Source organism: Bufo gargarizans, chromosome 1, assembly GCF_014858855.1.
Source record: "Bufo gargarizans isolate SCDJY-AF-19 chromosome 1, ASM1485885v1, whole genome shotgun sequence".
NCBI lineage: Eukaryota > Metazoa > Chordata > Amphibia > Anura > Bufonidae > Bufo > Bufo gargarizans.
This window is the reverse complement of record NC_058080.1, coordinates 312,498,589-312,524,860: the sequence shown is the minus strand read 5'-3', so window position 1 is coordinate 312,524,860 and position 26,272 is coordinate 312,498,589.

Genomic DNA, 26,272 nt, shown 5'->3' with positions numbered 1-26,272 from the left:
TAGGTCCCTTTCACACGAGCGAGTTTTCCGCGCGGGTGCAATGCATGACGTGAACGCATAGCACCCGCACTGAATCCTGACCCATTCATTTCAATGGGTCTGTGTACATGAGCGTTGTTTTTCACGCATCAGTTCTGCGTTGCGTGAAAATCGCAGCATGTTCTATATTCTGCGTTTTTCACGCAGCCCTGGCCCATAGTAGTGAATGGGGCTGCGTGAAAAACGCATTGCATCCGCAAGCAAGTGCGGGTGCGATGCGTTTTTCAATGATGGTTGCTAAGAGATGTTGTTTGTAAACCTTCCGTTTTTTATCACGCGCGTGAAAAACGCATCAAAACGCATTGCACCCGCGCAGAAAAAACTGAACAACTGAACGCAATCGCAGACAAAACTGACTGAACTTGCTTGCAAAATAGTGCGAGTTTCACTGAATGCACCCTGAACGCATCCGGACCTAATCTGTCACGCTCGTGTGAAAGGGGCCTTAAGTTGGCCTTTGAGGAGTGGCGTCATTTTTTGGAGGGGGCGGTTCATCCCGTCACAGTGATTACTGATCACAAAAACTTATTATATCTGGAGTCTGCTAAACGTCTCACCCCTAGACAGGCTCGGTGGTCGTTATTTTTTTTACTAGGTTTAATTTTGTAATAACCTATCGCCCAGGGGCAAAAAATACGAAGGCGGATGCATTGTCTAGAAGTTTTCCTGGAGGGGGTGATGTTGATGTACCAGAGCCTATTTTGCAAAAGGGGTGGTGGTCTCTGCATTACACTCAGGTTTAGAGGGGAGGGTGTTGGAAGCTCAGGGGGACGCCCCGGCCTCCTGCCCCTCGGGTAAACGGTTTGTGCCAGAAAATTTACACCTGGAGATACTAAAAGAACACCATAACTCCACACTGGCAGGACACCCAGGTAGTAAGGCAACCTCTGAATTAGTGTCTCGTCGGTTCTGGTGGCCTAAGTCAGGAGGTGTTGAATTTTGTGTCTGCATGTGCTACCTGTGCTCGTTCTAAGGTAGATCATACTCGTCCGGCAGGGCGTCTTTTACCTCTGGCCATCCCCAACAGGCCTTGGACGCACCTATCAATGGATTTCATTACGGATCTACCAGTATCAGCGGGGAAGACCGTTATTCTTGTAGTTGTTGACAGATTCAGTAAAATGGTGCACTTTATTGCTCTTACCGCATTGCCTAATGCTAACACACTGGCTCAGGTTTTTATTGACGACATCGTGAAGCTTCACAGGGTCCCTTCCGATATTGTTTCGGATCGTGGTACCCAATTTGTTTGTAAATTTTGGAAAGCTTTCTGTTCTCGTTTAGGGGTTCATCTGTCGTTTTCTTCATCTTTCCATCCACAGTCCAACGGTCAGACTGAATGTACCAATCAAAACCTAGAGACATATTTGAGATGCTTTGTTTCCGAAAATCAGGAGGAATGGTCATCTTATTTACCATTAATAATAGTCGTCAGGAATCCACCGATAAGTCACCATTTTTTGGTGCGTATGGTTTCCATCTTCAGTTTTGTACGTTTAGTGAGGGGGGGCCGTCTGGGATTCCCGAGGAGGAACGATATGCGTCTTCACTTTCATCAGTGTGGCAGAGTGTGCAAGAAAGTTTGAAGAGAATTGGTGGTAGATACAAACGTGTGGCTGATAAGAAGCGCTCTGAAGGTCCGGACCTTGGGGTGAATGACTTGGTGTGGTTGTCTACCAGAAATATAAAGTTGAAGGTTCCCTCGTGGAAATTAGGTCCGAGATTTATTGGTCTTTATAGGGTCATTAAGATCATTAACTCGGTGGCTTTTCGTCTGGAGCTACCCCAGACTCTAAGGATCCATAATGTCTTCCACAGATCTCTGCTTAAGAGATATGTAGAACCTCCTGAACCATTGCCACTACGGCCTCCACCGGTGGTTGTTGATGGCAGTCTTGAGTTTCAGGTAGAAAAGATTGTTGATTCACGATATGTTCACCGCTCTCTTTAGTACCTAGTGCACTGGAGAGGTTATGGTTCCGAAGAGAGAATGTGGGTGCCAGCATCAGAGATAAAGGCGGACAGACTCATTCAGGCTTTTCATAGGTCCCATCCGGAGAGGCCTGGTCTTGAGGGTCCGGTGGTCCCTCGTAGAAAGGGGGGTACTGTCATGACTGTGACTGATCCAGACAGGTCTGGGAGGAGAAGGTCGCAGCGACTTGCTACTCGCGATAGCTTGCGAGTTTGCATCCTGGTTCAGGGTATGTCATCCGGGTTTTGCCTTGTGAACCTTTTTGTCCTGACTGTGAGTTTGTAGGCATCCTTCTCAGGTGAGTCCTGTCTGCCACTCCCAGCTACTATATTAGTTTCAGTTTCACTTGCAGTCATTGCCAGATATAGTCCTTACAGTGCTATTCTGACCTTTGAAGGAGATCGTTTGACGGTATTGCTGTGGTGCTCTTGTCTGGCATGGACTGTCGTTATTGGGATCACCTTGTCTGCTCGTGACTGGATAAGTCTATCTCTGCTGTAGATTGTTTGTTTGTTGCTGTCTTCCCCAGTTGTTCTTCTAGACATGAGTGATGGTGACTAGTGCTCCCATCTGCCTTTCCCCAGTCTAGTCTTGTTAGGGTGACTGAGGGTTTAGGCATCCTGCTCGCCACACGGGTTCACACCCTGTCTAGGGTATCAGGGCAGACAGGTGCCAGCTTAGGGTTAGTCAGGGGTGGCCGTTCTATTTCCCATCCGTAGATAAGGGTCCCCCCCTTCCCCTCCGTCTGGTGCAACACGACTGCTGCTGGGATAGCGGTCGTGACAGCATTACCACTGACCAGCAAACGGGCAAGCGCATCTTGGTTGGAGGCAAATCTAATATGGATGGTTTCTGTTGAAAAGGAAGCGTACTACTTTCCCATCCACTTCTACCCAAAGACTGGTGTCCTTGGAGAGTAAATCAAGGGAGGCAATGTTTGCTGTGCACAACTGTCTTGGCTGCTCCAGTATCAATCAAAAACGGGACTACTTCTTTTTTTACCCAGAATGAGGGATATCATTGGGCCAGACTGTATCTGCTAAAAAAGGTTTAAAAGCCTGTGGGAACGGACAGTGATCCGGGCATGGTCAACATAGAATACAATCCTCCCGTGTGGTGTGGACCAGGAGTACCACACACACCACAACACTCTCTTCTGGGATCTGGGTCCCACAGACTCAGCAAGCCCATCTCCCAGGACCATTATAGGGTGGCAGACTGACTTTTTCCTCATTTCAATGAGGCGTTTGACATCAGGGCTGAAGCAATGCCAAAGAACACTATCTATGGTTGGCACCACTGAACCACCCAATGCTGCTTGATGTTACTCTGCATTTTGGCTTACAGAAGTATCCAACTTTTCCTATCGCGGAATTAATAGACTGGAAAACAGGACTTCTTATCTTCCATGGGAGTGTCTTATAACTAGGGGATCGGCTGTCGTTGTCTGTAACGTCCACCCCTATCCTCCTCCCTCTGCTCTGAGTCATCTAAGTCCACCCCTTTCAGTCGGACTCTGTGGTCCTCCTTTTGTCCATCAGTAGTGTGCTAGCTGTCCATAAGAACAGAGCTCTGATGTGAAGCACAACACTTAACATGTAACACGTAACTCCAAACATTGAAACAAACAGATCTGACAATACAGACATGAACACACAAAGGGCCCATAAGAAACTTTTCATTGACTTCAATTTAAAAAAATAAATAAAATGTACAGCTCAATCAACACTGTTGGCACCAATAAAAAAAAAATCTAAATAAAATAAAATCCTCAATGCGCATATTATTTAAAAAACAAATATCGTACTCCATACGCATTCACATTTTTATGTACTCATTTTCACAAACAGCTCATAACCACGCAGCAGGTGCACAATACACTGGCCCGTGTGCACTTGAATCACGGAGATGCAGAACCGAAGCGCGGATCCGAACCCCACGGAAGCACTACAGAGTGCTGCCCGTGTTGTTTCTGTCCGTGCCTCCGCACCGCAAAAAACAATGGAACTTGTTCTATTTTTATTGCAGTGCGGACGGATCCCGGACCCATTCAAGTTGAATGGGTCTCAATCCGTCCGGCTGCCGAATGGACGTTGCCGTGCATTGGGGACCGCAAATTGTGGTACCCAATGCATGGAACGGACCCACAATGGCCGTGTGCAAGAAGCCTTAGCTGTAGGACTCTAATATAAAATAGAGAAAACCATGTAATTTGGTGTCTAGGTGCCAGTGCTCATGTACACAACTGTATTTTGCATCTGTGTCCAATCTGCATATTTGTGGATTGTACATGGACCTGTTCATTTCTAAGGGTCCGCAAAAACAAACAAAAAAATCTGATATTTGTGGCCTGTTCTGAGGATAGACCAATCAGTATCAAAATTCTGGTTGGAAACAGTATGGAACCCATTGCAGTGAATAGGTTCCATTCATAACTTCTGTTGTTTTCACTGTCCTGCTCCTAGAATGGAGCAGAACAGATAAATAGGGCGATGTGAACACTACCTTATATTCAGAATCCTAACATCCCTAAGCATGTAATGTAAACTGATAACCACCAGGTGTCAGTGTTGCCGACAGGACGTTAACACATACTGTGGAACAATAACCACCAATGCAAAACCATGGAATAAAACAATACTAAGAATTTAATATAGTCCAATAACCACTAGATGTCAGTGTTACTTTTATGTCCCTGGTATAACATAAAGCCTTTTAGAGCAATGACTACCAAGTGTGTTATCTGCAGGACCGTGATATACAATATAGAGCTGCGCATGTAATGTGGACTAAATCAGCACTGTCTCCCATGGGTGCCCATGTTAAAGAAAAAAAAATACCATGCAGTATGCTCTTATTTTACTGGATGATTCTGCATGGAAAAGCATAGTTGCTGTGCCACCCCACTGGATGCCTCTGAACAGAGACCAAAAGAAAGCGGTCAGTGTAATAGATGCAAAGGTAATCAATATCATTACAGCACATAACCCCTTTATAACTTCATGCTACAGTTCAATACTAATGCGGCTATACCAAGTATGTATAGTTTTCTTAAATTTTTTTAAGTTTTAGTACTTTTGCATTTTGCAAAATAAACAAATGTTATAGAAAAGTGTCATTTTATTTGTATTTTTTTTGGGGGGAGGGGTATAACTTAACCTGTTCCGGACATATGGTGTACAGGTACACCCTGATGTCCTGGTACTTAAGCACACAGGGCGTACCTTTACGTCCTATGTATTTCCGATCACCGCCGCTCGGCGGGCCGTGATCGGAACCCGGTGCCTGCTCAAATCATTGCCGCCAGGAGCTTCATCGTCGTCACTGGGCATGCGCCGAGCCAAGTGACGTCCGATGCTCGCTCTTCCCTCAGTCTCCAGCAAATCGCACTGGCGCAGCCCTCAGTGGGTACTGCGTCTGCGCGAGACTTCGCTCGGCCATCAGGGAGGGGGAGGAGAGGGATGAGATGCTGTGGGCGGTTAGGGATTCAGGAGGAAGGCGTTTTGGGCACTGCCAGGGGGAGCGTTACTGGGCACACAAAGTGGAACATAACGCCCCTCTGGGCACCTTCAGGATTAATTAGCATAATTATAAAAGTCGTTTTTCAGCAAAACTACTGGACGGATTACAGTATAGAACAGCAAAGGCGATTCAAGGTAATCTGTGGAGCATGACTGGTTTAAAATCTGAATTTGTGTTAGGAGAGGTGACAGAATCCCTTTAAGGGGGGGCGGGAGTGTTATGTTTCACCGTACCACTATTATTCCTGTTATAATCCCTAATCTTTAGTTTTTGTCTATTGATAAGATTTTAACCCTGTATATGTGTGCTGGGTGGCAACACCCTGAACTGACATGCACTGTAATAAGAGGAACGGTCTACTTTTTCTCACTAAAGTACCTTTATGGTATACATGTTCATCTAAAGGGTTAGGGTAGGGCTATCACACCCGAGAGTTTGCTAGTTAAGGGTTTTAGGCCAGTGTTTCCCAACCAGTGTGCCTCCAGCTGTTGCAAAACTACAACTCCCAGCATGCCCACACAGCCAAAGGCTGTCCAGGCATGCTGGGAGTTGTAGTTTTGCAACAGCTGGTAGCACACTGGTTGGGAAACACTGTTTTAGGCTCAACCATGTTAGGAAGGATTGGGCAGGGTGGGTTGGGAAGGTTTGGAAGGGGTGGGTTGAAGTGGGCATTTGTATTGGAAGGATCTGTGATGTGGTATGTATGTGAGTGTACTTTCACCGGACTGAGATTTTGGATATTCTTTTTCTGTTGGGGAAAATGGTGTTAATTAAGCTGCTTTCCTGGAACGTTAGGGGCCTAATAATAAGATTAAAAGGTCTCTAGTTCTTAATTATCTGAAGAAGTATAACCCAGATATAGTGTTATTGCAAGAAACGCACCTTCAGGGGCAGAAAGTACTCGCCTTGCGACGTCCTTGGACAGGTCCCACATATCATGCAGTATACTCAAACCACGCTAGAGGAGTTTCTGTTTTAATTACTAAGAGTCTTCCGTTTCAAATACTCTCTGTACAGTTAGACCCTTATGGTAGATATGTGATGCTACATGCTAGTGTTAGATTGCTGCAGTATTTAATTGTGGGTCTCTATATCCCTCCGCCATTCCGCAGAGAAGTCTTAGATTTAATTATAGCTAAAATAGCAATGTTTCCAGCAATGCCCTGCATAATTATGGGCGACTACGCCACTCTAGATCCGGTACGAGACAGATTGATTCCCCAGGCCTCTCACAACAATGCACTTTCACGTTGGACTAATGCCTAATGTCTGATAGAGACGTGGCATTATTTTTATCCCACAGATACACAATTCTCGTGCTATTCGGCTTCCACTGGCTCACTATCCCGTATAGATTTGGCCTTTTTCAGTGGAGAATTATCTCCGTTTATCAGGTCTTGTGAGTATCTGCCGAGAGGTGTTTCGGATCATGCCCCCCTCCTTCTAATTCTGTCCAGCCATTGGCTTCGGCTGATAAGCAATGGCGTTTGAATCCCATGTGGCTCGAGATCTTACCGGTGATGAGTAGTAGCCTAGATGTTATGGGAAACTATTGGATAGAAAATGAAGGATCTACGAATCCCCTGGTCGAATGGGATGCTTTTAAGTCAGTAATGAGGGGGGCGCTGATTGCTGCAATAACAACACACAGAATGGAATTGAATATCAAGCGGTCGAAATTGGAGTTGGAACTTGCAAAAAGAGAAAGGCTATTTATACTAGATCCGTGTAGTGAGAAACAAAATATGTGGCTAAATGCACAACGTAGGTTTACTCTACATTCAACTGAGTATATTCAGAAGAAACTCTTGAATCAGAGACTATCCATCTTCTCAGATGGTGATAAGTGTGGTAGAGCTTTGGCATATCTGGCCCGATCTGAGACCCAGCAAACGGTAGTAGCGGGAGTTCTGAATGATCAAGGGATATTGTTGAGGGAGCCTAGAGACGTTTGCCGGTAGTTTGCCTCCTACTATGCAAATTTGTATGCCCCCAAGACCACATGCACTTCGGGAGAGATTACCAAATTTCTAGCAGATATTAATATTCCCTCTCTAGATAGGGACGACAGGGAGGCCCTAGCGGACGATATATCAGACCAAGAGATTGAAGCAGCCATTAATTATTTAGCAACCAAAAAAAACCTGGGTCCCGATGGATTTCCACCTGAATGGTATAAGCGCTTTTCTAAAGGACCTTGTCAACAGAATAGGGAAGCTGTTGAGATATGCGTTGGAACAAGGTTCGCTATCTCCTTCTTTCTCGGAGGCAACAATAGTAGTAATTCATAAGCAGGGTAAACCATCTGACCAGTGTAGTTCTTATCGACCTATCTCACTTTTGAATCTTGACGTCAAAATCTATGCGAAGATACTGGCTCTAAGATTAAGGGAGGTAATTCTTTCCTTGGTTGGGGTAGATGAGTCGGGGTTTATGCCGGGGAAGACTACCGATATTAATCTAAGACGCTTGTTCACTAATCTTCAGGTCAAACATGATAATCGAGGTATGAGGGCACTCGCTTCCTTAGACAATGAAAAAGCCTTCGATTCAGTAGAGTGGGAATTTATGTGGGCGGTGTTGGACCGAATGGGATTCCATGCGAAATTTATACGCTGGCTACAGATGCTTTATAAATCCCCCTCGGCGAGAGTCAGGGTAAATGGATACACATCAGATTCCTTCCCTTTGGGTAGAGGTACTAGGCAGGGCTGCCCTCTCTCTCCCTTATTATTTGCATTAATAATGGAACCTCTATCAATACTCATTTCCTCTAACTCAGGCATAGAAGGCTGGGAAATAGCTGGAATAACAGAAAAACTTTTATTATATGCTGATGATATGTTGGTATACCTAGCTGATCCAGGGAAGTCCTTAGATACCCTTTTGAATGTGGTGGAATATTTGGGGAGCTTCTCGGGTCTTCGCGTGAACTGGGCCAAGTCAAGTCTCTGCTTAATTGATGGCTTTGACACAAGTCACATTTCATCGAACACTAAGCTTCAAATTGTGGAGCAATTTACATATTTGGGTATTATTATTCACAAGGAAGTAGCAAAGTTTTACAACTTAAATCTTGTTCCTACAATGCAATACATTACTCAAAAATTAGAAGCATGGGAAAACTTACCCTTAAATCTCATTGGGCGTATCAATATTATAAAAATGATTCTTCTCCCAAAACTGTTATACCTATATAGGGCTGCCCCAACGCTTCTTCCTAGGAAGCACTTTATTACCATGGATAGAGTAATCACTCCCTTTCTATGGAACAAACCCTCTCCCAGAATAGCGAGACATATATTATGTAGCTGTCCAGCTAAGCTATGTGGCGTTGTGGGTGCGGGCAGATTCGGGTAATCCAGCGGTAGTGTTGGAGGCGGCGTTGGTGGGGTCCTATGAAGCACTTATGAATTTGGCTTATAGGAGGGGGGCTGGTTCTGCAGAACACTACACCCAATCGATGGCTGCGGCAGTAAAGATTTGGGTTAACCAACTTCCGTCCGCCCATAGACTATAAACGTCTGTGAGGTGGTTCTCTATTTCTGAATGGACGTTCCAGAACGTTCGTTCAGAAACTGCAGCTGCTGATCGGGTTGACCGCTGTTAGTGACAGCAGGGCAACCCTTAGAGAAGGCAGGGACAGTGCCCAGGTGTCCATGCCTTCAGAATCGCTGTATACACAGCGCTCACTGAGCACTGTGTATGCAGAGCAGGAAGCGATATGCGCTTCCTGTTCTGGCCCGGCGGTCATGCGATTGCCGGGACCGGAGAGTGCAGGAGCTGTCAGGTCTTTCACAGACCTCGATGAGCCCTGCACTGAAGCTGTACAGCGCTGTATTGCACTGTACAGCCTCTCTGGGGCATGCATTTCTCCTGTAACTGGGGCTACTATGTCAGCCCCAGTTACAGGAGAAATCAACAGTGAAAAAAAATAAATGAAAAGTGAAGTAAATGTCCTCCAGAGGTCTTGTATGACCTTATGGGGGACGAAAAGTGTAAAATAAAAAAATAAAATAAAAAAAAAGTGAGGAATAACAAAAAAAAATTTAAAATAGAAAAAATTAAATAAAATAGACATATTTAGTATTGCCGCGTTCATGACAGTTGGATCTATAAATATATCACATAATCGACCCAGTCCAATAAACACCATAAAAAATAAAACAACTGTAAAAGAAAAGCCATTTTTGTCACCTTACATCACAAAAAGTGCAACACCAAGTGATCAAAAAGGCGTATGTCCCACAAAATGGTACCAATAAAACTGTCACCTCATCCTGCAAAAAATGAGCCCCTACATAAGAAAATCTCTAAAAAAATAAAAAAAACAATAGCTCTCAGAACATGGACACATTAAAACATAATTTTTGGGTTTCAAAAATGCTATTATTGTGTATTATTGTGTAAAACTTTAATAAATAAGAAAAAGTATACATATTCAGTATCGCCACGCTCGTAACAATCTGCTCTATAAAAATATCACTTGACTGACCCCTCAGGTAAATGCTGTAAAAATAAATAAATAAAAACTGTGCTAAAACAACCACATTTTTGGTCACCTTGCCCCATAAAGTGTTATAATGAATGTTAAAAAAAATCATATGTACCCAAAAATAGTACCAATAAAACTGGCACCTTATCCCCTAGTTTCCAAAATGGGATCACTTCTTGGGAGTTTCTACTGTAAGGGTGCATCAGGGGGGGCTTCAATGGCATCTAAAAACCATGTGGAGTTCCTTTTCTTCTGCGCCCTGCCGTGTGCCCATACAGCAGTTTATGACCACATGTGGGGTGTTTCTGTAAACCGCAGAATCTGGGTAATAAATATTGAGTTTTGTTTGGCTGTTAACCATGTGTTAAAGAAAAAATTGGATTAAAATGGAAAATCTGCCCAAAAAGTGAAATTTAAAAATGTGATCTCCATTTTCCTTTAATTCTTGTGGAACGCCTAAAGGGTTAACAAAGTTAGTAAAATCGGTTTTAAGTAACTTGAGGGGTGTAGTTTCTACAATGGGGTCATTTATGGGGGTATCCACTATGTAGGCCCCACAAAGTGACTTCAGACCTGAACTGATCCTTAAAAAGTGGGTTTTGGCAATTTTCTTAACAATTTTAAGAATTGCTTCTAAACCTCTAAGCCTTCTAACGTCCTAAAAAAACAAAATGACATTTCCAAAATGATGCCAACATAAAGTAGACATATGGGGAATGTTGAGTAATAAATATTTTATGAGGTATCACGTTCTGTTTTAAAAGCAGAGAAATTTAAATTTAAAAAATTGCTAATTTTTCTACATTTTTGGTAAATTTGGGATTTTTTCATAAATAAAGTTGAAATATATTGACTCAAATTTATGACTATCATGAAGTACAATGTGTCACGAGAAAACAATCTCTGAATGACTTGGATAAGTAAAGGCGTTCCAAAGTTATTACCACATAAAGTGAGATATGTGAGTTTTGCAAAATTAGGCCTGGTCAGGAAGGGGGCAAATGGCCCAGATGGGAAGTGGTTAAATGGAGTCAGATGAGTAACTCTGGCGAGAATAGTGTTACTTGGTCACCATATTTGCCATTGTGGAAAAATATGGGATTACACTTACCGGTAATCGTTTTTCCTTGAGCCTATGACAGCACCCATGGATAGCATCCGCCCCCTTCCTCAGGACAGGAAACAGGAAGCACAGCCTCTTCAAAAGGGAGGTACAACCCCCATCATGCCAGTCCTATTCCAAGAACTAAGGAGACAAAAAACTACACCACAAATCTACAACAGAACAAATGCTTATATCTGTGTGTAAACACACGTATATATCTCTCTCTATATATTCTAAATTTCCCCCTTTTTTTTTTTTTATATATATATTTTTTTCTTTGGGGAGGGAATTAGGCGGGTGCTGTCATAGGCTCAAGGAAAAACGATTACCGGTAAGTGTAATCCTATATTTCCCCCCTCGCCTATGACAGCACCCATGGATATCTAGGCGAGATCAATCTAGGGTGGGACAATTGCTTGGAGGACTTTACGCCCAAACCCTAAACCTTCCTGCGAAGGAAGCTGCAGCCTATAGTGCTTAAAGAAGGTATGAGCAGAACTCCATGTAGCTGCTCTGCAAATCTGGTCAATAGAAGCGGAAGCTCTTTCTGCCCAGGATGTAGACACTGCTCTCGTTGAGTGTGCTCCAAACCCGGCAGGAGGAGGAACCCCTTTAGAGGAATATACCAGATAGATGGCCTGTTTTATATACCTGGCAATGGACTGAGAGGAAGCAGGGGAGCCCTTCTTCTGTCCCTGAAAGGAAACCACAAGCTTAGAGGACGACCTCCAGTCCTGAGTGGCCGAAAGGTATTGGATTAGACACCTAACATCGAGGCAATGAAATTCCCTCTCCTTCTAATTCTTGGGTGAGGAACAGAAGGAAGGTAAAACTATATCCTGAGACCGATGAAAGGATGATGAAACCTTTGGAAGGAAGGCAGGGTCAGGAGATAAAATAACCCTATCTTCAAAAATATTGAGATACGATTTCTCGATAGAGAGGGCCGAAATCTCACTCACTCTTCTAGCGGAGGTAATGGCTAGCAAGAAAACTAATTTCTAGGTTAAGATTTTAATAGAGATGTCCTCAATGGGCTCAAAGGGATCTCCGGTTAAGGCAGACAGGACTAGGTTTAAATCCCAGGGGGGAACTCTGGATTTCTGGACGGGAGCAAGTCTAGAAATTGCAACTACAAATCTCTTAATCCAGGGGTGGTCTGCTAACTTATAGTCAAAGAGAGCACTTAAGGCAGAGATATGGACCTTTAAAGTACTAGGCCTCAGTTTCTTATTCCAGCCTTCCTGGAGGAAGCTCAGGACTAGAGGCAACTCCGGGGGTTCCAAGACATTAACTGGCTTGTTTGCAAATCGAAGGAAGGCCCTCCAAACCCTCAAATAGATTTTAGAGGTAACAGCTTTTCTGCTGGACAAAAGGGTGTCTATCACCTCCCCGGAAAGACCCTTCATCTCTAGGATCTGCCTCTCAACAGCCAGGCTGTCAAGTGCAGGCTCTCCAACTGTGGATGAAGTAATGGCCCCTGAACTAGTAGCCCCGGGAAGACGGGAAGTACCCAGGGGTCTGCTACTGACATCCTCCTTAGTCAGGAAAACCAGACCCTCCTGGGCCAAAAGGGGGCTATAGTAATTACTAGGGCCTTCTCCTCCCGAATCTTCTTCAGGACTCTCGGGAGTAGCTTTATAGGAGGGAAGGCGTACAGGAGGCCTACTCTCCATGACTGGGCCAAAGCATCCACTGCCGTGGGCCGCTCTAGTGGGGATAGAAGAACCTTTTTACTTTTCTGTTTTCCCTTGTGGCAAAGAGATCCACCACCGGGAGACCCCAGAGAGCCACGATGTCGCTGAAGACCTGTTGCTCTAGGGACCATTCCCCCTGCCGAACACAATGCCTGCTCAGAAAGTCTGCCGTCACATTCTCCCTTCCCTTTAAGTGTACTGCCCTGATCGATGGAAGGAAACCCTCTGCTATCTCGAAAATCTCCCTGGTGAGAGACATTAGATCTGGAGATCTGGTCCCCCCTTGACGATAGATATAGGCTACTGCCGTCATGTTGTCGGAGTAGATCAAAACATTTCTGCCTTTTAAAAGGTGGAGGCTCTTTTTCAAGGCCATGAGGATCGCTAGAAGTTCCTTGAAGTTGTGAGATTTGGGAACTATCTCCTGATCCCACTGCCCCTGCAGAAGTAGAGAATCTGTGTGAGCTCCCCAACCCCAAGGACTTGCGTCTGTAGTTAGAGAGAGGGGATCCTGCCTTGACCAAGGGACTCCTCTTTGAAGGCTGGAAGGTACCGTCCACCATTCTAAATCTTTTATCGTTTGAGTTGAAAGGGAGAAGAGAGAATCCAAGGATAGGGGATCTATGTCCCAAACTCCCAGGATCTGCAGCTGAAGTGACCTCGAGTGGAAGTGGGCCCATTCTACCCCCGGGATTGCGGCCGTCATTAGGCCCAGAACTGACATAGCCTCTCTTAGAGAGATGGAACAGCGAGTCACAATGTCCTGAACCCTGGAGACTAGCAGAGAAACCTTCTGTGTTGGGAGAAAACACATTTGCTTCTGGGAGTCCAGGAGCAGCCCCAGAAAGGTGCATATCTGGCTTGGCACGAGATTGGATTTCTGGAGATTTAACTCCCAACCCAACTTTACCAGCACCTCCCTGACCCAGGAAATCCCTTCGATTAATTGCCCCGGTTCCCGAGAGAGAAGGAGGAAATAGTCTAGATAGGGAATGACAATCAGATCCTTCTCCCTCAGATGAGCCATCATCTCTGCTACAATCTTCGTGAAAAGCCTGGGTGCCTGAGACAACCCAAACGGCAGGGCCCGAAACTGTACGAGTAGGAGTCTGTCCGGGAACTGAACTGCTACTCTTAGGTACTTCTGGTGACTGGGATGGATTGGGACGTGGTAATAAGCGTCCCTGAAGTCCAGGGTCGCCATGTAGCAGCCCAGGAATAAATTCGGGATTATGGAACTGATAGTCTCCATACAAAATCTCTCGTACACCAGGTATTTGTTGAGCAGCTTCAGATTTATTATGGTTCGGAAGGTGCCATTCGGCTTCTTTACAAGAAAAAGTGTCGAATAATAGCCCCTCTCCCTCTCTTGAGCTGGAACCTCCTGCAGGACCCTTTTCTTTAGTAAATCTGAAATTTCCAGACGCAATGCTTCTAGCTTCTCTGGGCTGGAGCGATAGTCCGTCAAAACGAACCTTTCTGGAGAAGTTCTCAGGAAGTTCAGGCAAAAGCCCTGTGAAATGATTGAAAGGATCCAGGGGCTGGATTCCGCCATTGCTCTGCGAAGAGGGAGAGACGACCTCCAACTGGGCATCTGGCGTCATTGCGGAGGCTTCTTAGAGGCCTCTCCACCTGAAAAAAGAAACCCTTTGCTCCTTCTGGGCGCATTACCAGACTGCCTGGGAGTTTCTCTTCTCTTGAAGTTAAATCTGGCCGACTGAGAACGAAAGGGCTTCTTAGGAGGCTGCTGATGAATAGAAGGGAAACCCTTTTTTCTGTCAGAAGCCTTTTCCAGCAGATCATCCAACGTGGGCCCGAAAAGAAATTCCCCCTGACAGGGAATAGCACACAATTTCGCCTTCGACCCTGCATCTCCCTTCCAATCTTTTCGCCAAATCGCCCTACGGGCGGAATTCGAAAGAGCTGCGGCTCTCGCTGACAGCTTCAGGGAGTCCACTGAGGCATCCGCTAAGAAGTCAATGGCACTGTACAGAGTTGGGAATGACGAGAGGAGTTGTTCCATGGGCGCTCCCTTCTTCATCTGCTCCTCCATCTCTTTCATCTAGACCTTTAAAGACCTGGCAACAGAAGTGGCGGCTATAGCGGGCCTAAAAGAACCAGCCGTCGCCTCCCAGTTCTTCTTTAAATAGACCTCTGCTCTTCTGTCCATAGCATCTTTAAGAGTTCCCAAATCTTCAAACGGGAGGGCTGCTCTCTTAGAAATCTTCGCTACCGGAGCGTCCAACTTTGGGGCTCTATCCCAATCAGCAGAGGCTTTGTCCTCAAAGGGATACTTCCTTTTTAAGGCAGACAGCACAAAAAAATTTCTGTCCGGCCTGCTCCACTCATTCTTAATAACCGAAGTTATGTTTTCATGCACATCAAAACATTTTAATCTTCTGGGACCTAGGCCCTCGAACATGGAATCCCTCATAGACTGGGGTTCTGGCTTGATCATCAAGCCCCATAGTTGCCCTGACAATCCCGACTAGAGAATTAATGTTCTCTGGGAGGAACAAGGGTCTCCCTGCCAGCTGCTCGTCCTGCGAATGATCCGAGGATGGAAGTTCTCCCTCCTCCTCTAATCCCGATAACAGCTCCTGATCTCTTGAAGCGGGAATAGAGACCGCAGCGGAAGTACTAGGGCAATCTTCAAGCAGATTACTCAAGGATTCTTTTACTGATTCTTTAACTTCATCCTTGATAATCTTCTTTAGGCTTGATAAGAGAGAGGGGGCCTCATCCTCCAATAATTTGCCTACGCAGGCCTGACATGCAGGTTTGCCCCAACCGGACGGTAGCTTTCTCTTGCAAATAGCACAGCCCCGCTCCTTGGACCTTGACCCCCTTCTCTCTTTGGAAGTCTAAACACACAAAACAAAGACAACCATCAGGCTCTGAGATAAATGGAAAAGGCAGGGCATTCGCCCCTCTTACCCCCACCGGTACCAAGGATTCGTTGGTGGTTTCAGTGGGTTCTGCGCGCTGTGTGGGCTCCATTTTCTGCCACTGGATCTCATCCATGGAGATCACTGCAGGCCAAAACACCAGCCTGCAGTGAGAGCTGGCTGGTTTTTGAACTTGCCGGGCGCGCGCCGGCACCCTCCCCTTCCGGTCCAAGGCCACGCCTCCTCCCACTGCTGAAAGCCGGCGGCCAGGATCCGGCGCCGACTGATGACGTCAGCGCCGGCCTGACCTACCCGGAAGTAACTGCAGAGGTTCGCCAAGCCGGGGATACCGGAGCAGGGAGTGACCGGACGAGAGGGAGTCCAAAGGGGCCAGACTTCAGCAGCGGCTTCCAAGGAAGACTTACGCCGCTCGGGTAGGCCCTCCTCCCACGGGTATTAACCAAGGGGCTCCCGCAGCTCCGCTCTAACTGCTGTGCATCCACCCTGTCCCTTAGGACAGGAAACAGAACTGGCATGATGGGGGTTGTACCTCCCTTTTGAAGAGGCTGTGCTTCCTGTTTCCTGTCCTGAGGAAGGGGGCGGATGCTATCCATGGGTGCTGTCATAGGCGAGGGGGGAAATAGAGTGTTACCAGAGTTGTTCTCATTAATAGAATTTGAATTCTGGCCCCAAAAAGGGGTGCATTATCTCACCCAACTATATCATAAAGGTCTCTTCAGATCCTTTAACAGTCTAAAACAGGAATTTAATCTGCCCCAACATAGTCTATACTCTATACAGATACTTTCAGCTTAGACACGCCTGTCATGCTCAGTTTTGCAGAGAACCACTAAAGCTAGAATGTGGCCCTGTGGAAGCAGTGGTCAGGAGGGTTCCTTTGGTCAAACCAGTGTCGGCTCTCTATGCATCGCTGATGACGTTACAAGATTCTCCCCTTGATAACCCATTTGTCAAGTGGAGAAGGGATGTAGAAAATTTTGAAGATACTGATATCAAAGAATTTAGCCATACATGGAGACATGGGACAGAATAATAATCATAAATCAAAGTTTCACTTTTTAATACTTGGTTGCAAATCCTTTGCAGTCAATTACAGCCTGAAGTCTGGGACGCATAGACATCACCAGACTCTGGGTTTCATCCCTGGTGATGCTCTGCCAGGCCTCTACTGCAACTGTGTTCAGTTCCTGCTGGTTCTTGGGGGATTGTCCATCTGCACTGTGAAGCGCCGTCAAATGAGTTCTGAAGCATTTGGCTGAATATTAGCAGATAATATTGCCCGAAACACTTCAGAATTCATCCTGCTGCTTTTGTCAGCAGTCACATCATTAATAAATACAAGAGAACCAGTTCCATTGGAAGCCATACATGCCCATGCCATGACACTACCACCACCGTGCTTCACTGATGAGGTGGTATGCTTAGGATCATAAGCAGTTCCTTTCCTTATCCATACTCTTATCTTCCCATCACTCTGGTACAAGTTGATCTTGGTCTCATCTGTCCATAGGATGTTGTTCCAGAACTGTGAAGGCTTTTTTAGATGTCGTTTGGCAAACTCTAATCTGGCCTTCCTGTTTTTGAGGCTCACCAATGGTTTACATCTTGTGGTGAACCCTATGTATTCACTCTGGTGAAGTCTTCTCTTGATTGTTGACTTTGACACACATACACCTACCTCCTGGAGAGTGTTCTTGATCTGGCCAACTGTTGTGAAGGGTGTTTTCTTCACCAGGGAAAGAATTCCTAGGTCATTGTAATATGCTTCAGAAGGAGCCAACAAAATATGGAGAGTTGTTGATGAAAGATAAAAGTTAAAAGGATTTAATTTGCATAAAAAGAAAAGGTTACAAAGTTTAGGAAGAGAAAAATAAAGCACAGCAGATGAATCTCAAAAGGTAACAAGCAATCAATAAAACAATTTAAAATGAGTGAAAACGTAATACCCTTAAAGTAACGTGTATGTGTGAATGTGTGTGTGTGTGTGTAGAGAGCAACAGGTGTCTTGTGAAAGAATGCTCTCTCTATGTCATGAGACAAAGCCTTTTTATAGGTTGACTCTCCATAGTTACATTGTATCCTAAATTTAACATTCTAACAAACATATATGGTTAACAAGTAAAACCCCTTACATCATGATTTTCTAAGTATTCCTTATTTGTAAAGCTAATAATCATATGCTGCGTTAGGAGGATTCCTAACCTTTCCAAATACTATTGTTGTCTCAAGAACTGTCAAAATTGACACTTCACACAAGTGCTGACCTTTCACGGTCCTTAACATACTAACACTTTTTAGTAGGATAGGGTATTTTATTTTACAGTCATCCACCACAGTTGTTTTCCGTGGTCTTCTGGGTTTTTTGGTGTTGCTGAGCTCACCGATGCGTTCCTTCTTTATAAGAATGTTCCACAGTTGTTTTGGCCATGCCTAATGTTTTTGCCATCTCTCTGATGGGTTTGTTGTGTTTTTTCAGCCTTATGATGGCTTGCTTCACTGATAGTGACAGCTCTTTGGATCTCATCTTGAGAGTGACAGCAACAGATTCCAAATGCAAATAGCATTCTTGAAATTAACTCTGGACCTTTTAGCTGCTCATTGTAATTGGGATAATGAGAGAATAACACACACCTGGCCATGGAACAGCTGAGAAGCCTATTGTCCCATTACTTTTGGTCCCTTAACAAGTGGGAGGCACATATGTAAACTGTTGTAATTCCTATACCGTTCACCTGATTCGGATGTAAATACCCTCAAATTAAAGCTGACAGTCTGCAGGTAAAGCACATCTTGTTCGTTTCATTTCAAATACATTGTGGTGGTTTATAGAGCCAAAAATGTTAGAATTGTGTCGCTGTCCCTATATTTATGGACCTAACTGTAGCTTCTGGGAGGGGATTCATGCTTATATTAATGATAAACTAGGCTTTCCTAATGGCTGCACTGAGCCGACGAGTCTGTTGGGGATAGCCAATGAGGTTGTTCCCACCAAATTTGGTAGAAAATTATACAGAATACTTCTGTTTTATGCTAGGAAAACTATCCTCCTTAATTGGAAACCCCCTAAGGCTGGGTTCACACGGGCGTGACGGATTGGCTCAGGATGCGTTCAGGGTGCGTTCAGTGAAACTCGCACTATTTTGCAAGCAAGTTCAGTCAGTTTTGTCTGAAGGTTTACAAACAACATCTCTTAGCAACCATCGGTGAAAAACGCATCGCACCCGCACTTGCTTGCGGATGCAATGCATTTTTCACGCAGCCCCATTCACTTCTATAGGGCCAGGGCTGTGTGAAAAACGCAGAATATAGAACATGCTGCGATTTTCACGCAACGCAGAACTGATGCGTGAAAAACAACGCTCATGTACACAGACCCATTGAAATGAATGGGTCAGGATTCAGTGCGGGTGCAATGCATTCACCTCCCGCATTGCACCCCGTGCCCGTGTGAACTCAGCCTAAGAGTCCTATGGTGCAACAATGGATACAACTAGTCAATGGCGACCTTGAATCATATAAGTTTATATATGAGAGACGCGGGACCCCTGAGCGTTTCATGAAGATATGGGATCCTTGGATTGGAGCCCAAACACTGATACCCTAAGAGGCAGTGATGTTTGTTCTGACCTATGAATGTGTGTATGAATGTATATGTGTGCATGCAGTACTCTTTATTATTCCAAGACATAATCTATTGGGTGCTATTCACACTATTAAGTTGATATCCGCTTCTGACCTGAGTAAGGGCTAAAGGAAGCTGTTGTGATTAATCCCATGTAAATCAATGTACTGGACTTATTTGTAGTTTGCCTGCAATTGGAGTGTTTATTATGCTTTTTGTTAAACTTTAATAAAAAGATACTATAAAAAAAAAAAAACTCCCCTATGGCTCGCCGGATGTTCTTGGCTGAGGAGGCATATGCCCAGCTTGCCTCCGAGAACGAAGATGACCCCACTTTCCTTTTGTCACCCGCTACTCCTCATCATCTAGCGATGATGATGAGCCCCCAAGGCGGCGGAGACGCCGCCAGGCGGAGCAAGGGGACCGCCATGCTAGGGACCCTGTGGCCCACACTAGTACGAGCAGCTCTGGGGCTCGTGCTAGTTCTCCGGCCCACCAGTTAAGTCCACCGAAGACCCCTGCAGGTGAACTTGCATGGTATACCCCAGAGAGTTTTGAGCCTGTGAGTCCTGATTTTGTAGGCCAACCAGGAATCCAGATTTCCACAGTGGGCTTCACTGAATACGACTACTTTAGTCTTTTTTTCAGTGACCACTTTGTAAATCTAATGGTGGAGCAAACAAACCTGTACGCCCAACAGTTTGTTGCTCAACACCTGGGCTCCTTTTTGGCTAGGCCCGGTGGCTGGACTCTGGTTAGTGCAGCCGAGATGAGGACATTTTGGGGCCTCGTGCTGCACATGGGCCTAGTCAAGAAACCTAGTGTCAGGCATTACTGGAGTGGGGACGTCCTCTACCAGACCCCACTTTACAGTACAGCCATGACACGCTCCCGGTTTGAGGCCATCCGGAAATGCCTGCATTATTCAGATAATGCAGCATGTACCCCCCCCCCCCCAAATTTGTACAGGCCTATGTACCTGGAAGAGTCACGGTTGATGAGTCTCTCATTGCTTTCAAGGGGAGACTCCTTTTCCGCCAGTATGTTAGTACAGCTTTACGCCATACCTCGCCCGCTTAGAGTGAAGCTGTACAAACTTTGTGAGAGTACCTCAGGGTACACTTACAAGTTTCGTGTGTATGAGGGGCGAGATTCCCGTGTTAGCGGAAAACTTGTGTGGGACCCTATGCACCCACTGCTAGATAAGGGTTACCACTTGTACGTGGATAACTTTTATACTAGTATCCCCTTGTTCCAGTCCCTCACCGCCAGATCCAAGTCCAATTATTTAGTAAAACTAAAAGAAAAAAAGTAGACGTATTAGGTATTGCCGCATCCGTAAGAATCTGCTCTATAAAAATACCCCATGACCTAACCCCTCAGATGAACACGGTCGAAAATATAAAATAAAAACGGTGCAAAAAAAAGGTATTTTTGTGTCACCTTACATCACACAAATTGTAATAGCAAGCGATCAAAAAGTCATATGCCCCCCAAAATAGTGCCAATAAAATCGTCCTTTCATTCCGCAAAAAATGAGCCCCTACCTAAGATAATCGGCCAAAAAAATAAATAAAAAATTACTCAGACTATGGAGATACTAAAATTATAATTGATAATGTAAAACATAAATAAATTAAAAGTAGACATATAAAGGTATCACCATGTCCGTAAGAAGCTGCTCTATGAAAATACCCCATGATCTAACCCCTCAGATGAACACAATCAAAAAATAAAAATAAAATAAAAAACACCAGTGCCAAAACAGTAATTTTTGGGCAAATTTTCCATTTTAATCTGTTTTTTTTCCCAATAACAAAGCAAGGGTTAACAGCCAAACAAAACTTAATATTTATTACCCTGATTATGCAGTTTACAGAAACACCACATATGTGGTCGTAAACTGCTGATTGACCAAACGGCAGGGCGCAGAAGGAAAGGAACGCCGTATGGTTTCTGGAAGGCAGATTTTGATGGCCCTTTTTTTGGGCACCTTGTACCATTTGAAGCCTCCCTGATGCACCCCTAAAGTAGAAACTCCATAAAAGCGACCCCATCTAAGAAACTACACCCCTCAAGGTATTCAAAACTGATTTTACAAACTTTATTAACCCAACAGTTTATGGCAAATGGAGAAGACATTTCTGAATTTCTATTATTGGTAACCTTGCCTCACAAAAATGAAATCTAGATAAACCAAAAATCATATGTACCCTAAAAATAGTCCCAACAAAACTGCCACCTTATCCCTAGTTTCCAAATGGGGTCACTTTTATGGAGTTTCTACTCTAGGGGTGCATCAGGGGGGCTTCAAATGGGACATGGTGCAAATAAACCAGTCCAGCAAAATCTGCCTTCCAAAAACCACACGGCGCACCTTTCCCTCTACGCCCTACCGTGTGCCCGTACAGTAGTTTACGGCCACATATGTGGTGTTTCTGCAAACTACAGCATCTGGGCAATAAATATAGCATTTTGTTTGGCTGTTAACCCTTGCTTTGTTACTGGAATAAATGGTTTAAAATGAAATTTGAGAATTAACTTTTTTTGGCAAATTTTCCATCTCCATTTGCCAATAACTCTTGTGCAACACCTAAAGGGTTAACAAAGTTTGTAAAATCTGTTTTAAATACCTTGAGGGGTGTAGTTTCTTAAATGGGGTCACTCTTATGGAGTTTCTACTCTAGGGGTGCATCAGGGGGCTTCAAATGGGACATGGTGTAAATAAACCAGTCCAGTAAAATCTGCCTTCCAAAAACCACACAGCGCACCTTTTCCTCTACGCCCTACTGTGTGTCCGTAAAGTAGTTTACAGCCACATATGGGGTGTTTCTGCAAACTACAGAATCGGGGCAATAAATATAACATTTTGTTTGGCTGTTAACCCTTGCTTTGTTACTGGAAAAAATGGTTTAAAATGAAATTTGAGAATTAACTTTTTTTGGCAAATTTTCCATCTCCATTTGCCAATAACTCTTGTGCAACACCTAAAGGGTTAACAAAGTTTGCAAAATCAGTTTTGAATACCTTGAGGGGTGTAGTTTCTTACATAGGGTCACTTTTAGGGAGTTTCTACTCTAGGGGTGCATCAGGGGGCTTCAAATAGGACATGGTGTAAATAAACCAGTCCAGCAAAATCTGCCTTCCAAAAACCACACCTTTCCCTCCACGCCCTACCGTATGCCCGTAAAGTAGTTTACGGCCACATATGGGGTATTTCTGCAAACTACAGAATCGAGGCAATAAATATAGCTTTTTGTTTGGCTGTTAACCCTTGCTTTGTAACTGGAAAAAATTGATTAAAATGGAAAATTTGCCCAAAAATCTAAATTCTGAAGGGTTAACGTTTGTAAAATCAGTTTTGAATATGTTGAGGGGTGTAGTTTCTAGAATGGGGTCATTTTTGGGTGGTTTCTATAATGTAAGCCTCACAAAGTGACTTCAGACCTGAACTGGTCCCTAAAAATTGGGTTTTGGAAAATTTCGGAAAAATTTTAAGATTTGCTTCTAAACTTCTAAGCCTTGTAACATCTCCAAAAACTAAAATGTCATTCCCAAAATGATCCAAAAATGAAGTAGACATATGGGGAATGTAAAGTAATAACTATTTTTGGAGGTATTACTATGTATTATAGAAGTAGAGAAATTGAAACTTGTAAATTTGGTATTTTTTCCAAAATTTTGGTAAATTTGGTATTTTTTTTTATAAATAAAAATGATTTTTTTACTTCATTTTACAGTGTCATGAAGTAGAATATGTGACGAAAAAACAATTTCAGAATGGCCTGGATAAGTCAAAGCATTTTAAAGTTATCACCAGAAATGGCCTGGTCCTTAAAAAGGGAACCTGTCACCAGGATTTTGGCCATAGAGCTGGGGACATGGGCTGCTAGATGGCCGCTAGCACATCTGCAGTACCCAGTCCCCATAGCTCGCTGTGCTTTTATTGTGCTAAAAGACAGTTTTGATCCATATGCAAATGAACCTCATATGTGTCCTGTATCCGGAGATGAGTCCAGCGGAAAGGAGCCCAGCACCGCCCCGCGTCCTGCGAATTGCCTCCTTGCTGGCTGACGTCACAGAGCTGGAGCGCCGAAATCTCGCGATGCGCCAGCTAGGCCTTCATGGTAGAATATCTGCTAGGAAACCACTGCTAAGGACAAGAAACAAGCAGAAGAGACTTGTTTGGGCTAAAGAACACAAGGAATGGACATTAGACCAGTGGAAATCTGTGCTTTGGTCTGATGAGTCCAAATTTGAGATCTTTGGTTCCAACCACCGTGTCGCTAATAGACTCTGCTTCTGAATCCGTCTTGTCTACTGATTTTTTAGATTTTTTTGAAGTTTTAAGGGACTCCTTAACCTCCGCCTTAATTAGTTCTCTAATGTCCTTCATAAAATTAGGGGATTCCTCCGCCAGGGTCTTCTCAATACAATCCTGACATAGCTTTTTGTTATAGGAAGTGGACAAGGGGCATCTACACAATGCACACTCATTCTTTTTTGATGTGGCTTTTTTAGCTGCCATCTAAAAAAACCAATGATAGATACGAAGGAATACATTAGTAACTTCATAAAAACTCTGTGTCTTACCCCTTAGAAGCATCTTCTATACCGGCTGCTTTTCAGATTCCATTTCTTCTGGTCTTTTCTCTTCCTCCATAATATTCCTGGAGGCATAGAGGATAATAGTCAATATGCCGCAGGGAACAGCACCTCTCCTCTGAGAGTTCCACATGTTCCCTGGGAGCGCCGTGCCTAAATGAAGCGGCCTCTTACTCTCACCCTTTTCGATCCCCTGGGAAAAAGGAATGTATGAATGAGGAAAAACTGGCCGCACAGAGACCTAGATGGGAAGCACAGGCCACCTCCAGCGTTCTCCTCTCCAACTGAGGGTTCCGAGCACTGAAACGCACGAGATACCTTTATTTCCGGTCACCGGACCGGAAGTAGTCAGTGGAACGCACGTCTTAAATGAAGTCATTCCTGCGACTTCCGGTTTGGCGCTCCGACACGCTCCACTGCTCCAGCTTCCGCCTGCAGTCCCCACGGGGTGCGCGTTTGGGACAGCCGCCCTCTGGCGTGTCTCCCTCTGCCGCCCTGCATCGCAGCAACACACGGTCCTGCTCCTTTGAGGGACCGGTGTCTTCAGCCCTAGGACAAGTGGCCGGCCCGGACCAACCACCATCCCTCAGGTAAAATGCTAGGTCCATACAAAAGAAAACAGCTACACGTCTCCTGCTCCAGGGACCGGAAACCTCACTGAGGTGGGAGAGTGGCTCCACCTTTTTTATGCTACAGGTTTCCTGTCCGTGGAGGCGGATCTCTCAGTGGTGCTGTCGTGGGGGAGGGGAAAAATTGTAGATTCACACTGAAGGCATCAAAACTATTAATTAACACATGTGGAATTATATACATAACAAAAAAGTGTGAAACAACTGAAAATATGTCATTCTAGGTTCTTCAAAGTAGCCACATTCTGCTTTGATTACTGCTTTGCACACTCTTGGCATTCTCTTGATGAGCTTCAAGAGGTTGTCACCTGAAATGGTCTTCCAACAGTCTTGAAGGCGTTCCCAGAGATGCTTAGCACTTGTTGGCTCTTTTGCCTTCACTCTGCGGTCCAGCTCCCCCCCAAACCATCTCTATTGGGTTCAGGTCCGGTGACTGTGGAGGCCAGGTCATCTGGCGCAGCACCCCATCACTCTCCTTCATGGTCAAATAGCCCTTACACAGCCTGGAGGTGTGTTTGCGGTCATTGTCCTGTTGAAAAATAAATTCTGGTCCAACTAAACGCAAACCGGATGGAATAGCATGATATAGCAGATATTCTACCATGAAGGCCTGATTCACACAGTCTCCTCCTAAAAGTTGTTCTAGAGAGGTGTCTGCTGCTAGAACTGTGTGGCATTGACCTGGTCTTTAATCCGAGATGCTGTTAAACCTGCGATTTCTGAGGCTGGTGACTCGGATGAACTTATCCTCCGCAGCAGAGGTGACTCTTGGTCTTCCTTTCCTGGAGCGGTCCACATGTGAGCCAGTTTCTTCGTAGCGCTTGATGGTTTTTGTGACTGCACTTGGGGACACTTTCAAAGTTTTCCCAATTTTTCGGACTGACTGACCTTCATTTCTAAAAGTCATGATGGCCTCTCGTTTTTCTTTACTTAGCTGCTTTTTTCTTGCCATAATACAAATTCTAACAGTCTATTCAGTAGGACTATCAGCTGTGTATCCACCTGACTTCTCCACAACGCAACTGATGATCCCAACCCCATTTATAAGGCAAGATATCCCACTTATTAAACCTGACAGGGCACACCTGTGAAGTGAAAACCATTTCAGGTGACTACCTCTTGAAGCTCATCAAGAGAATGCCAAAAGTGTGCAAAGCAGTAAGCAAAGCAAAAGGTGGCTACTTTGAAGAACCTAGAATAGGACATATTTTCAGTTGTTTCACACTTTTTTCTTATGTATATAATTCCACATGTGTTAATTCATAGTTTTGATGCCTTCAGTGTGAATCTACAATTTTCATAGTCATGAAAATAAAGAAAACTAACTTTTGGTCTTTACTGTAATTATATATAATTTATATTCTCTCTCATGTTGCATAATTGTAATCCTACTGACCGGAGAATGAGGTGAACAGGTCAGGTTAGTTTTGCTGCATAGGGAACATTGTAAAAACGGGAACCTTAAAACTGTGGAATTGCACGCTTCCAATCAGAAGGGACTTAATAGGATGTCTTTACACAGTCTGACACAGTCAGCACACACAGAACACAGTGTTGGATTGCATAGGGACATGCCTTAATGACAAACAGCTGCCAATTTTTTATTTTTTTTTATGCATTACCAGGTGGAACAAGGTAACTACACAATACAGAGTTTGAGGAAAAGACTATCAGGGA